Here is a 15,324-nt window from a genome sequence, read left to right as displayed (position 1 = left end):
ATAGTTTGCTGTGCAAATCTTGCTATCCAGAAGACCCAGGGTTTTAAATCTCCTAATTGAAGAGTCACTTTTGCCACAGCATGGCTCAGCTTCCTCATACCATTTCATGAGGAGCTTGAAGCAACATGCAGGTAGCTGGTCTCTAATAGGAACCTGGGAGCAATGCTGGTCCTCTCCTGTAACAACTATGAAGAATAAGTGGCTGGTGGCCACAGTGAGGTCCAGAGTCAGAGTTCCTATGTAGCCAAAACCTCTTGTATAGACAACATGGAGGTCAGTGGTATGTCTTTGGACTTGGAAAGATATTGGGAAACTGCTGTCAATAGTGTGTTTGTGGTTGCTATCTTGGCTTTAGCCATAGGAGGGGACATGAAGCTTGCTGATTCACAACTTGCTCCTGGAGAGTGCTTAGGGGCAGGAGAGTTACTTTTCTTAACAAACAGATCAGATTTGGGATTTTCAGCAACTTGAAGGTGATAATGCGGGAGAGAAGGTTCCAGTGGAGGTGGAATTGGTACTGATGACAAAATAGCCAGAGCTTGTGGACCTGACTGGATGTCTCAAAACATCTGAAGGAGCAGGAGTTTTGAGACTACCAAATGTGGGCACACACAAAAGGGTTCTTTTTAAGGTAGAGGAAAAAGCCCAATGTATGAAGCATCCATTTAAACAATTACCATGATTGTACAAACATGTTGATATGGACCATAAGATGATTTCCAATGGCTTCTTCCCTCCTTGATTCCCAATACAAACCAGCCAAGGTTTTGACAATTTGATCACAGTTGTGTGACTCTTACCTTGCAGCCCTATTTCTTTTGGGCAATTTTGATACCTCCAGTATGAGTCCATGAGGATTGGAAATGTTCAGTGCAATCCCCAGCTTCTTGATGGTGCCTTTTAAAAACCGTTAGGTTACTAGAAATGATGCTTATTCTCCCATCACCTAAGCTGGAAGCTAATAGGGCTTAATGATGGTATAACGTTCCAAAGAACCTCAGGGAGCCTGCCTGGTAGGAAGGTCTGGGTCAGGTCAGTGAAAACAATGGTGGTGTAGCACAGTCATGCCGGCAGAAAATAGATGAAGCCATTGAACCTGCAGATCAGAGGATCTGTCCAGGCTGAGCCATGTGGATGGCATAGAGCCAACAGGAGCCTCGGTGTGAGTGGCAGCTGATGGAACACACCCAACTCTGATGCGCATCTCTCTATCCACCAGCCAGGACCCAGCCAGCCCCATCAGGACCACATACAAGGAAGATGTGTACATGTAAAGGACAGCAGCATGACAGTCCACACCTTCCAGGGCATTCCCTTTGCCAAACCACCTGTAAGACCACTGTGGTTTGCCCCTCTGGAGTTCTCTTAACCTTGGAGTGCTCTGAGAAATGCCACCTCCTACCCAGCCATGGAGGTTCTTGCTTGGTGAGAATCTCTGTGGTGGGATGGGTACCCTGGACCACGCTGAGTGTTTCTCCCCTGTAAACCTCATTCCATTTCCTTCTCCACTGGGAATGTCTCATGCCCATGTTTACAATGAATTTGCTGTGCTTCAGTGGGTGGAGCAACTTTGCCAGGCTCATAGCTCTGGCTTTGTATATGAGCAGTGTTAGCACCAGGAGCCAAATCACAGACATATATTTGTGCCATGACTTGGATCATGACATTTTTCTCTGCCACCAAGAAAGGCATTTCTGGGAAAGTTTCACCCGGGCTGCATGGATCTGACAGAGCTCCTGGTCAGGCAGCAGATGCTACAGATCCCTGAGGAGGGCAGCAGTGGGAGCTCCTTGGAGAAGCCAAGTTTCACAATCCCTCTGCCAACTCAAAGGGTCAGATGCCACTAGCTGAGGAAAAGTGTATGTGCTTCCAACTGCAGACATAGTATAAGGCGGTGGTTCTCTTGGGGTCTTGATTTGGATTTCAGCAATGTTCCACTCCGCTATGTGTACCTGACCATCATTCATTCACACTACTCTAGTGTGGTGGCAGAAACACTGACCAGGTTGCAACTGGCACAGAGAGGAGCTGTAAATGTTAACTCTTGCAGCCAACACTTCTAGAAGACTCTATGAGTCAAGATTTCCAACGCTAAGGGAGAGAGAAATCCAAAGTGCTTTGTGGAGGTCAGAGCTCCATACTAGCTTGGGATGGGGAGCCTCACCCATCCCAGGCAGGTAGCCTGGGTTGGTGGTTGGAAGATACAAGAGAGAAGACTCTGTATAAACAGGGCACCATGCAGCAGAGGTTCACAGTGGCTGGGAACAAATCTAGCCTCAAAGTCAGAGAAAAACACTGGAATAATTGTCTTCTATTGTAAGTAGGTATCTACAAAATTCTGATATAATGAATACACAGAAGATGGTGAAGCTAACTATACCTCCCTTCCCTATGTCTGAATACTGCCTTTATTTCAACATCTATTCTGCCAGTGCTAAGGAGGGCTCTAACCTGCCTATGAGTGTCAAGACTTGGCTGGCCTTGGTGGGAGGACATTTCTTCTGCAAGACCCTTAGTAGTGGCAAGAACAGCCTGGTTTCTGAGGCAGTGTGGAACCTAATGAGAAGTTTCATTATCAGGTTAAAAATACCACTCACCCAAGGAGGGTCAGTCATCACTGGTACTGGGGGATGCAGAGTCCTAACTGCTCCCAGATGTTAGAGGCCTTGGTTCCTTCATCAAACAAGAACTCACTCTACCAACTTGAACCCAGAAGACATACTGAGGAACCCAAGTGCTGAAGTTTGAGATCACTCGAGTTGTGGATTATATATTGTGCCAATGTGAATATGTCAACCATTTGAGTCATATTAAAATGAGACAATATGAGAAATGCCCCTTTTCTTTCCACATTAGATGGGAAAGATAGCAAGGGCACCAATACTCCAGGCTTGGAGCCATTAATTCACACTTGGATATCTGGAGTAGATCTAAAGTATAATGATTTCACTTTGGACCCTCAACCAGAGCCAACTTCAGGAGGTCCTAAGGGAGTTCTTTCCATGTTGGCAACTGGACAGTGTAATGGAAAACAGAGGTAGGATTGGAACTGAATGAGAGTCAATGACAGCTGTCTTGACTTTCCCAGGTGATGGTGAGGATCCAGGGTAGTGCACTGGCTATAGGTATGGCTTCCATGAATGATGGATCCAGGATGGCAGCAACTGAGGATACAGTGCGAGTCCCAGGCTTTTTTAGGGGAGCCTGGGATTGAGCTGGGCACCGAATGCCAAGCAAAGCCAGGACAGCCCTGTGACCCTTGTCTCTGCCACTTCTCAGCACTGGAGACCAGCATGCCACTGGCAAGTAGAGTTTCCTGGATCTCATGGCCTCCCTACACTGGGTCCAACAGAATATCACCTACTTTGGAGGGAACCTCAACCATTTTTGGCCAGTCTGCAGGTGACACAAGTATGACCTCACATGTCGTGTCCCCCATGTCCCAAGGACTTTTCCGTGGTCCCATCATGGAGAGTGGGGTGGCCCTGCTGCCAGACCTCATCTCCAGCTCCTCAGCAAGCCCCAATTTTTAACTTCTAGGTAGTTAACAGTTAAAACAATTTGATTTCTAAGTATCTCTAACACACACACACACACACACACACACACACACACACACACACACACACACACACACACATGCATGCGTGCGCGTGCAGAAAATCCTTTGTTATGGATTAATTTATATGCAATTAAATTTACCCACATTCATTCCCATGTTGTGTTAAAATGTTTCTTTCATGCAAATTAATTCTTTCCTACTCTTCACAGTTAACTACTTCTTCCTTAGCATTTTGCAAACACCTGATTGTATTTGCTTGTTTTCTATTCCAGTACTGGGACTTGAACTCAGGACTTTGCCAGCTCACTTGGCTTTTTCTACTCAATGCTGGATTGCTAAAACTTGCACCAACCTCTACTTCCAGCTTTCTGCTGGTTAATTGAACATAAGAGTCTCAGTGATTGATGACAATGTTATCGGACACTTTGTGTTCATATGCCAATTGTAGAATGGGAACTTCTTTGTACAAGTACTTAAAGATAATAATTTTTTAAATAAGTCTCAGGAACCTTTCTACCCTAGCTGGCTTTGAACCTTGATCTTCAGGTCTCAGTATCCTGTATCGCTAGGATTAGAAGTAAGAGACACCACTGTTTGGCTCAGTTGTTTTTACTTGCTATTGAGATTATATATAATTTAGGACAAAATAACAGTGCAGTGTAGCATACCATACAAACTGAATTATTTCTGACTTGTGTCTCTCATCCTTTGTCTCTCTTTGGTGTCTCTCTGGGCCTATGTCTATGTCTGTTTGCCTCTCTGTATCTATCTCTTTTTTCCTCTCTCTCATTCTCTCTGTGACTCTCTCTTGCTCCATCTTTGTCCAGATCGCTAGGGATATGTAAGATTTCATCAATCTCTCAAAGATACAGAAATGCTCCTAAAACCCCTTCAATCCATGTTTTTATTATTAACAAGGTTATTGTGGATGCCAGGGTCTCTGAATGATGGTGCAGGAAGAGGCAGGGCACCCGCGATCTTCAGCCTTTCAGTGGGCACCACAGCCATGGTATTAAGAGGAAGACATGATTTCCAGTGAAATTCACAGAACTTGTTACTGAACCCTGAACATCAAGGACCTATATACACTCTTAGCTCCCCAGCCTAGGGGCTGATTAGTTTAGGAGAATGAAGGTCAGAGAGAGCTGTTGAATCTGTGCAGCCAAATGCCCTTTTCCTGGGATTCTAGACCACTGCTTGGGTTTACATACACTCCAGCCTCAATTTCTCCCCTTGTCTATGAGCAATGTTTATTCTTTACTGTATCAAGTATGCAGCATGAGTGGTTGGTGGTCACAGTGAGGTTCAGAGCCAGAGTTCCCCTGTTGCCAAAATCTCTCACACAGACAACATGGAGGTCAGTGGTATGTCTTTAGACTTGGAAAGATATTGAGAAATTGATGACAATTGTGACTACTTGGGGTTGCTATCTTGGCTTCAGCCATACCAGGTGATATGAAACTTTGTGATCCACAAATAGCTTCTGGAGAGTGCTTAGGGGCAAGAGAGTTACTTTTCTTATGGAACAGGTCAGATTTGTGAATTTCTGATCAACCTCTACCAGAATGCATGGGTTGAGCCATACACTGGTGGCATGTACTGAACTCTTAAGAGACTGAGAATTGAGGATTGCAGTTTGAAGCCAGCCTCTACAGGAAAGTCCATAAGATTTTTCCCTCCTGTTAACCAGGAAAAAGCTGGCAATAGGGCATCAGCTCCAGTAGAGTGCAGCACTAGCCTTGAGTGAACAAGCTAAGGGACAGCTCTCAGGCCCTGAATTCACACGCTAGTATCAACACACACACACACACACACACACACACACACACACCCCAAAAACAGGGGCAGAAGTACCACATCAGTTACTCTTCTCTGCCTTTACTGCATTAGTCTAGCACTCCCATGAACCCACTACAAAACCCTAGCCTATAAGCAGGAGTGAATCATTAAGCTCTGGCTACTGGCTCTGCAACATACCCATGCTGTTAATGATCCATTTTTTGTCTATTCTCCAAACTGTCTGTGAGTCTACCAAGAGCATCTGCTCAGGTCTGTGTAGAAGGCTCTAAGACAATGTTCTGGGGCTCAGTTCCTGAGACTGGAGATCTTGAGTGTGCAGCAGACCTTGTGGCTGGAATGGAGGTCAGAGGATCTTTATTTAGCAAGTCATGCCAAGGGAAATAAGCCCACCAGGAAAGGTACAAAGAAGGAAAGCCAGTGGTGCCAGACTGTAGGTTCCCAAGAGAAATGTGCACCAGATTGAAGAGTCAAAGCTCTTTTTCACTATTGCCACGTCCTCTGGGAAGTTGGGCTGGGCTTCATCTCCTAGACCCTGCTGTCTCAATGAATCCTAGCAGGATCTATGTGTTTCACAAACTCCCGATTACAGATCCAGCTCTAAGACCACCAGAGGCCCAGAGAGCCTGTTCTCCTCACAGTGCTGCAACCAGCAAGTTCTCTATAAATGGTATTCAAGTAGATAAATGATTTTCCTTGATCTCAGAAACCAGGGTAGACCCAGATTGGAGATGGGTGAATAGGGAAATGGGTCCTTTAGAAATGCCACAGTGACAACCATGTTTGAATGGTTAGTCATTTTTAAACAGGAAAGGATCCATGAAAACCCTCAGATCAAGACTCTAAGGGATGAGGAACCTTGAGGGAATATTGGTAATCATTGAACAATGAGTTAAGGAGGAATTTCAAAATGAACATAGTCATAGCTCCCTGTCTCTGCTCAAGTACTCACCTCTGTCCCATGTGAGCTTGGGACGTTGTCCATCTTCTGTGGGATCCTGAGCCAGTTTCTCTGCAGACCAGCCCTGAATTTCTCCATGACAACCTTCACCACACTGACTGTTCCCAATATCTCAGGGGCTGCTGAAGCTACACAGCACATCCGAAGGATGACAAAGGGAATATTGGAGAAGAGAAAGGCTCTCAAACAGTGGACTAACCACTGACTTCCGATGACCATGCCCCATCAGTGCCCAGCTCTTGCAAGAACAACCTTGCCCAGCCTCTGCTATGTCCCCGCCTACTTCCTGTCAGGTCCAAATTCTGGCTGGGTAAGGTCTAGGTGAATTGTGCCTGTTGGTGAGGTGCAGTGTGCTGCATAGAGGCCCAGAAACAGTCCTGTGAGTCAGCCATGCTGCTGGACCAACTTCCTGCTGGGATGATTGCAGTGGTCTATGGATTCCTACTTCTGCCACTCCTGATCCAGGGTGAGACTCCTGCCATGGGGAGGGAGAAAGGCACCAGGAGGAGATCTGTCACATTGTGTAGAGCAGAGTTTGAGCTTGGGAAAGAAAAGGAAAAAGGGCAGGTGGAGATGACAGATGATACTGTTGGATAATTGTACTATTTAAGCATTCAAAAATGCTCACGGTGGTGATCAGATAGCTCAGAGAGGCTCATAGATGCTTGAGGATACAGAAGAGTGAGCCCCAAATGGAAGAGTCTGAGATGCACTGACATGTGCCAGGCAGAGTCAGGGATTCTGGACATTTCCCTCCTCTGTGTGTAGGTGCAGTTACAGCTGTAACTGCTACTGACTCTGCTGTCACTCACACTATCCTCTCTTTCATCCCCAGAAAAGCTTCCTGGCATAGTCCAAGAGGCCCCAGCAAAAGTTCTGGTTCTGGTAGAACTACACCTCCCCAGAAACACAACATGAAGTTGAGCTAAGATGCCACTGGGTTTCTTTCACCTAGGTATCATTTCTGGGCAAATTCTTGGCTTACCTTCTACGACAAAGGGTATGTGCCAAATGCTTACTATAGAGTTGCCCTTCTCAGGAGCTTAAGCCACCAGACAAGTATATCTAGAAATGTATGTTCCACCTGATTCCCCTCACCAAAGGTAGGTCCTGATGAGTTCCCCTACCCTCTCCTATTTATTCTGCCCAAAGAAGTTCCCCTCATCCTCATCCATGGCCCACTACTACCAAATTCTCTCCCTTACTTGCTCTTGATCAGGCTCTGGCTAGTGAATCTGAATTAGTAATTCCATGATAACAACTGTTTATAACAGGAGGAGCTGGTTGTGCAAATGGTGCTATCCAGAGGACTCAGGGTTTTAAATCTCTTAATTCAAGGGTCCCTTTTTGCCTCTACATGGCTCAGGTTCCTCATACCATTTCATGAGGAGCTTGAAGCAACATGCAGATAGCTGACTCTAACAGTAACCTATGAGCAATGTTTATTCTTTACTGTATCAAGTATGAAGCATGAGTGGTTGGTGGTCACAGTGAGGTTCACGGCCAGAGTTCCCATGTTGCCAAAATCTTTCACACAGACAACATGCAGGTCAGTGGTATGTCTTTAGATTTGGAAAGATATTGAGAAATTGATATCAGTGTTGTCTATTTGTGTTGTTATTTTGGCTTCAGCCATACCAGGTGATATGAAACTTTGTGATTCACAAATAGCTCCTAGAGAGTGCTTAGTGGTAGAAGAGTTACTTTTCTTATGGAACAGGTCACATTGTAAATTTCTGCAACTTGAAGGTGATAATGAGAGACAGTGGGTTCCAATAGACATGGAATTAGTAGCAATGTCAAAATTGCGAGTCCGGGACCTAACTATGTCGCAAAACACCGAAGGAGTAGGAGTTTGGGGCCCACCAAATACGAGCACACATGAAAGGGTTTTCTGTCTTAAGTTAGGGGAAATAAACTAGCATCCGCCTAAACAATTATGATTGTACAAGCCAAGTTGAGGTGGACCATGGGGTGATTTCCAGTGACCTCCTTCTTCTTTGTTCCCCAACATAAGGAGACCAGGGATTTGGTGATGTAATCACAGCTGTGTGACTCTGTCTTGTGGCCCCCACTTCCTCTTGGCATTTTAGACAATTCCAATGTGAGTTCCTTGAGGATTGGAAATTTTCAGTCCAATATCTCAAGTCCTGCTAGTGCCTTGTCATACTTGTTAGCTTGCTGGTTCTCCTATTACCTAAGACATAAGCCAAAAGTTAGTAGGCCCAAATGATGCCATCAAGTCCAAAGAACCTCAGAGAGCCTACTAGGTAAAAAGGGCAAGTTAATGTCCAGTGAAAACGGGGGTATTGTGGCTCAGTCATGCAGACAGCAAGTACATGAAACCACTTGACCTACAAACTTTGCCAGGCTGAGCTGTGGGTGGCATAGAGCCAACAGGAGCCACAGCATGAGTGGCAGCTGGTGGGGCACACACAACTCTCATGTGCATCTCTCCACTCACAGGCCAGGTCCCAGCCAGCCCCATCAGGACCACACACACCGGGCAGGTGCGGGGCAGTCTCATCCATGTGAAGGATAGCAATGTGGGAGTGCACACCTTCCTGGGCATTCCCTTTGCCAAGCCACCTGTAGGACCACTGCGGTTTGCCCCTCCTGAGCCCCCTGAACCTTGGAGTGGTGTGAGGGATGCCACCTCCTACCCAGCCATGTAAGTTCTTGTGTGGTGAGAATCTCTACAGTGGGATGGGCACCCCAGCCAGGGCTCAGTGTTTCTCCTATGTAAACCCCACAGTCCATTTCCTTCTGCATCGTGGAATGTCCCATGCCAAATTTTCCAATGAATTTCCTGAGATTCCTTCTGTGGAGCAAATTTCTAGGCTCATTGTTCTGGCTTTGCCTATGAACAGTGCTAGCACCAGGTGCTAAAGCACAGAGCTATACTTGTGCCATGACTTGGACCATGGCAATTGTTCTCTGCCATCTAGGAAGGCATTTCTGGGACAGGTTCACCTGGGTTGTGTGGATAAGACACAGCTCCTGTCTTAGCACAGATGCTACAGCTCCCTGAGGAGGACAGCAGTGGGGGTTCCTTGGACAAACCAAGCTCCACAGTCACTGTGCCTACCCAAAGAGCCAGGTGCCACTGGCTGAGGAAAAGCCCATGTGCTTCCAACTGGAGATATGGTGGAAGGAATGTGGTTCCTTCAGGGTCTGGATTTGGGTTTCAGCAAAGTCCCTCTACCCTGTGTAACTGAGTTTCATTCATTCATAATACAATGGTGTGGTAGCAACCCGACCAGGCTTTAATTGGCACAGAGAGAAAGTGTAAATATCAATCTTTGCAGCCGATGCCGCTAGGAGAATCTATGAGTCATATTTCCAAAGCCTAGAGGGACAGAAATCTAATGTTCACAAGAACATGAAGGCTTCAGGGAAGTTAGAGCTCCATGCTGGGATGTTCAGCTCTCCAGCTGAAAATTGGTTGGCAGAGACATGAGAGAAGATTCTGTATAAACAGGGCACCAGTGCAGCAGGGGTTCACAGTGGCTGGGTACAAATCTACCTTCAAGGTCAGATTTTTGACCAGGAGACAAATGATGGAATAATTAATTGTCTACTATTTTAACCAGGTGTTTGCAAAATTCTGATCCTATGGTCAATGTCACAATACCACCAATCTCCATGTCTGAAGATTGCCTTTATCTCAACATCTATTCTCCTGCCAGTGCCCTGGAGGGTTGTAACCTGCCTGTGAGTATCAGGACTTGGCTGGTCTCGGTGGGAGGACATTTCTTCTGCAAGGCTCTTGTAGTGAAAAAGACATCCTGGGATCTCAGGTAGTGTGGAACCTCAGGAGATCACGTTCCAAACACCATTTACCAGGAAGGATGATTCGCCAAGGTAGGAGACACAGAGTCCTAACTGCTCCCAGATGTTAGAGGCCCTAGTTCTTTAGTCATTCAAGAACTCACTTTACAACTTGAGCCCAGAAGACACAGTGAAGAGCCCAAGTGCTGAACTTTGAGATCACCCAACTTGAGGGGTATCTATTGTGCCAATGCTAGGATGTGATCCTTTGGACTCATACTAAAGTAAGACAATCAGGGAAATGCCCCCCTTTCTTTCCACGTTAGGTGGACAAGAGAGTTAGGAACAAATACTCCAGGCTTGTGGCTATTGATTCAGATTGGATGCCTGGAGCAGAGCACAACCATAGTGTTTGAACTTGGAGCTTCACCCAAAGACAGGTTCAGGAGGTCCTGAGGGAGTTCTTTCTATGTTGGTAATTGCCTTCAGCCAAAGCCATGGACAGTGTAATGCACACCAGAGGTAGGTCGGGATGGATGGAGCTGTATTGACTTTCCCAGGTGATGGTGTGGATCCATGGTGGTGGACTGGTTACAGGTTTGGCTTCTATCAAAGATGGATCCAGGCTGGCATCCACCGAGGATGTGGTGGTGGTTATTATGCAATACCGCCTGGGAGTCCTGGGCTTCTTCAGGTGAGTGTGGGATTGAGTTGGGCAGTGAATGCTAAGCAGAGCCAGGACAGCCCTGTGACCCTTGTCTCTGCCACTTTGCAGCACTGGAGACCAGTATGCCACTGGAAACTGGGGCTACCTGGACCAGGTGGCCGCCCTACGCTGGGTCCAAGAGAATATCGCCCACTTTGGAGGCAACCCTGGCTGTGTCACCATTTTTGGCCAGTCTGCAGGTGGCACAAGTGTGTCCTCACATGTCCTGTCCCCCATGTCCCAAGGCCTCTTCCATCGTGCCATCATGCAGAGTGGGGTGGCCCTGGTGCCCTTCCTCATCTCCAGCTCCTCTAAAGAGGTCCGCTCAGTGAGTGCCCTCAGCTGCCCTGTTCTAGACTCCCTGCATTTGCACTCACCCTCTGAGCTTCGGGTTCACTGTGCTTGTGGGACATAAAGGACCATGGAGCTCACATGGGAACTTCTTGGGAATTGCTGAGGGATCGGGGTAGACTCCACAGAGGCTGAGGGTCATCTGTAACAAGCAAGTCTGCTAATGTCCCATGTCGGCATAACCATGCATTCAGAGCAGATGAACCTTCTGAGTCTTACAAAAGTGGGAACAATTTCACATCTACAGCAATCTACACTCTATACCCTAAGAGATCTGGAGGGCCTTATATCAATCTGGGTCTGGGAAAAATCTCTCTTGCTACTATGATGAGTAAGGCAGCCCCTGACTGGTTGCTTTCCAGATGGTGGCCAACCTGTCTGCCTGTGCACAGGTGGACTCAGAGGCCCTGGTGCACTGCTTGAGGGCCAAGAGTGAAGAGGAAATGCTGGCTATTACCAAGGTCAGGCTGAATGGTGGGGTGAGGGTCTGACTGGGCAACCAGCCCACTGCTCCCTGAGGGAAAAAGGGAGATATGGTGTGAATCACCTAGTCCTAACATTCTGAACCAGTGACTCTAGTTTGTACCCTGGATATAAAATGAAAACTGTCAGAGGCTAACTCAAGTGTTTGATGTCTTGGGATGTGTGTGGGAGAGAATACTGGGAAGAACTGCGATAGGGTGGAAATAAAAAATGTAGTATTAGAAAATATGTAGTATGTGATCTCAAATTCTGATCATTGATGCCTTCTCAGACCTTCAGGATCATCCCTGGAGTGGTGGATGGCATCTTCCTACCCAGACATCCAAAGGAGATGCTGATGTCCGCTGACTTCCACCCTGTCCTTAGTATCATTGGTGTCAACACTGATGAGTATTCCTGGGTCGTCCCCAAGGTAAGACTTTGTTCTAACTCAATAGTAGTCTAGGGAGCTCTTCTGTTATGTGTGTGAGTGGCAAGAGGTACAGGGTGGGACAGGGTATGATACCTTCATGACCACACAATTCCACTCATAAACTCTCTGCCCACCACTCAGGTCATGGGACATCTTGATATCATAAAGGGAATAAATAAAAGCACGTTGCCAGCTATTATGCAGAGCATCGTAGGACACATGGTAAGGATCTGGATACCTGCACCAATGGATGGGAAACCACAAGGTATTGTTCACACAGCTAACTTCAGGGTTACAGGATGGTATATGAATGTGTTTATTGCAGGGTTACCCCGGAGCTTGGCTTTATCCACAGTACCATCCAAGTCCTATCTCCCTTCCCAGAGGCTGTCTCCTCCCTGCCACTGCACTCCTGCCTACACTGATGCTCTCTGATCTTCTTGGCACAGAACTTGCCTGCTGAGTGTGCTCACCTGCTGATGGAAGAGTACATGGGGGACACCGAGGACCCACAGATCCTCCAAATCCAGTTCCAAGATATGATGGGAGACTTCACCTTTGTGATGCCTGCACTGCAAGTAGCACATTTTCAGAGTGAGTACATCTGTAGCTGAGCCTGTCTGTGCAGTGCACAGCTCAGGGCAGTGCATCCCTGCGCAGCTCTGTGATGTCCAAGTCCCCATCCTTGTGTCTCTTAAGGACCAAGAGCTAAGTACTTGATGTTCCACATGTCAGTAAACTCTCATGGCCACAGTATGGCACAGGCATCCCAGGCACGTTACAGAGGAGGAAATTTAGATCTTCAGTTACTTGTCTAGGACCATGCAGATAGGAAACTCAAGCCTTGACTTAATCAAATCTTTTTCCATTGGAGATACCAGAAAGATGGCAGGGATATACAATTGTTGGCCTCAAAGCCCATCCTAGAAATCAGAGAATGTATCACTCACTGTGATGAGCACCTTTGGTCTTTGCAAGGCCTCCTGCCTGAGGCTTCTCACTTCACACTCCAGATTCCAGCAAGCTTCAGCCTAGCTATTTATCACAAAAGGTGAGGGAGGACAACTCCAATTGAGGGGTCACCATGTCCTAATTTGTCTACACTTCCAGGTTCCCATGCCCCTGTCTACTTCTATGAGTTCCAACATCATAAGAACTTGACCTCAAAACCGAGGGTCCCACATGTGAGGGCTGATCATGGGGATGAGGTTGTCTTTGTCTTCGGATCTTCCTTGTATGGCAGCAACCGTGAGTGCTCTTCATTTCCATGAGCTAGAATGGGACACACTATGAAACCTGTAAGGTCATTCTCCTCATGGTCTATGTAAGGAAACTGAAGCTCAGAGACAGGCCAAGATCAAGCGTACTAAATCTTACCATTCAAAAAGCTTCAAGTGTTTAGAATTCAAGCCTTTTCCCAAATAGTCTATGTTCCCAACATCTGTCCCCACCTGCAATAAGATGTCAGACATAAGTACAGAATGCATACTTAGAAGTTATGATTGTCTCTAAATGACTGCCAGGGACTGGCAAGGAAGTCCAAGTGCTTTCCAGTCCAGGAATACACACAAGTGTATTCAGCTAGAGACAGGATGAAGAATGGAAGGTTGTGCAATGGGAGTGCCTGATCCTGGGTGGGGCAGAGGGAAAGGAGCAGGCCAGGTATGGAGAATCAGACCACAGTTGCAGGAAGGGTGTAGAGTAGAAGTAGGCACCTTACACTGGCCAAGTCGTGGACCCTTATTGTCTGTGCAGCTGACTTTTCTGAGGAGGAGGAGCTACTGAACAGGAGGATGATGAAGTACTGGGCCACTTTGCCCGCAATGGGTAAGATAATTCACCTAACCCTGCCTCCCCAGAATGGGGTCCACCTAGTGGATGCCCTTGTGGCATCCTCATGAGCACTCGTGAGTCTTAATTACACGACCTCTCTCTCTCTACCTCAAACTCCAGGACTCACTCGCATACAGAGTGCTTTATAAGGTCAGGTCCTTCTCTTCTGCCCCTGAGACCTGAAAGGCTGACCACAGTTTTGTGGAAACATCAGCACTCACCTCTATGAGGTGGCTCTGATCCATAAGGAACAGACACTTGGGGGAGGGCCTTGTTTTCCCTCATTCCCCCCACTCCTGATTTTTCGTGCTGCCTATCATGACTCCAATGAGGTGATTGGGTCCAGGCTCACAAAGACTCAGAATGACCCTCACCCCTCCTCCTGGGAGGGTGTGTCCACAGGAACCCCAACAGTGAAGACCTGCTCCATTGGCCCATGTTTGACCAGAAGGAGCAATACCTACAACTGGGTATCCATCCTGCCGTGGGCCAGGCCCTGAAGGCCTCCAGGCTGAAGTTCTGGACCGAGACCCTGCCCCAGAAGATCCAGGAGTTCAACGGGGCTAAATAGAAGCACCTGCAGTTGTAGTGGTCTATGTCAGGAAGAGTGGGCTTGAGTGCAGGTAGGGTCAGCAGGGGTGCTCAGGTGTTCATCCTCTGTTTATCCAGCCGGCCAGCCACCCAACGAGACTATACTTATGAACAACTGCCTGCATGATGTTCATGACCCACTTGCCTGAGCACACTCAATAAATGCCCCCTTGGCAAGGAAACAGTATTACTCCAGTGGTGCGTACTGTGCTCCAGGCCCCATTGACTCTGGGTCCCTTCCTTACTCATGTCATCCTCTCAACTTCTGTCTGCTCCAAGTCCCTAGTCCCTCTTCCAATGAAGATGGTCTGAACACTTTACTCCTAGCATGGGTCAAAATCACATGTGGAACCTTCAGCAAGCCCCAATTTTTAACTTCTAAGTAGTCAACATTTAAACTCATTTGATTTCTAAGTATCTCTAACACACACACACACACACACACACACACACACACAGAGTCATGTTCAGAAAATCCTTCGTTTTGGATTAGTTTACATGTAATTAAATTAACCCACATTGACTCCCAAAGTAATTCCTTCACACTCTATACCGTTAATTACTTCCTCTTACTCAAGATTTTGCAAACACCTGATTGTGTTTGCTTGTTTTCTATTCCAGTTCTGGGACTTGAACTCAAGGCATTGCCAGCTCTCTTGGCTTTTTCTACACAATAACCTCTACTTCTGGCTTTCTGCTGGTAAACTGAACTTAAGAGTCTCACAAACTTTTCTACCTGGGCTGGTTTTTTTTTTAATTTAATTTTATTTTATTTGAGAACATACTGTACAGAGGGGTTACAATTACATGGGCAGGATAATGCATACATTTCTTACCAAGCATTGCAGCCTCCTCCT

At 46.8% G+C, this 15,324-nt stretch overlaps 1 pseudogene; it reads left to right on the top strand.

Annotated features, from left to right (window-relative positions):
* Positions 1 to 6,638: 6,638 nt before the first annotated feature.
* On the top strand, positions 6,639 to 14,651 carry LOC122126099 (annotated as a pseudogene).
* The last annotated feature ends 673 nt before the right edge of the window (positions 14,652 to 15,324 follow it).

Source organism: Dipodomys spectabilis, unplaced genomic scaffold (genome assembly GCF_019054845.1).
Source record: "Dipodomys spectabilis isolate Male_0828 unplaced genomic scaffold, ASM1905484v1 ptg000273l, whole genome shotgun sequence".
NCBI lineage: Eukaryota > Metazoa > Chordata > Mammalia > Rodentia > Heteromyidae > Dipodomys > Dipodomys spectabilis.
The sequence above is the reverse complement of the archived record's forward strand: the minus strand, read 5'-3'. Positions and strand labels throughout refer to the sequence as shown.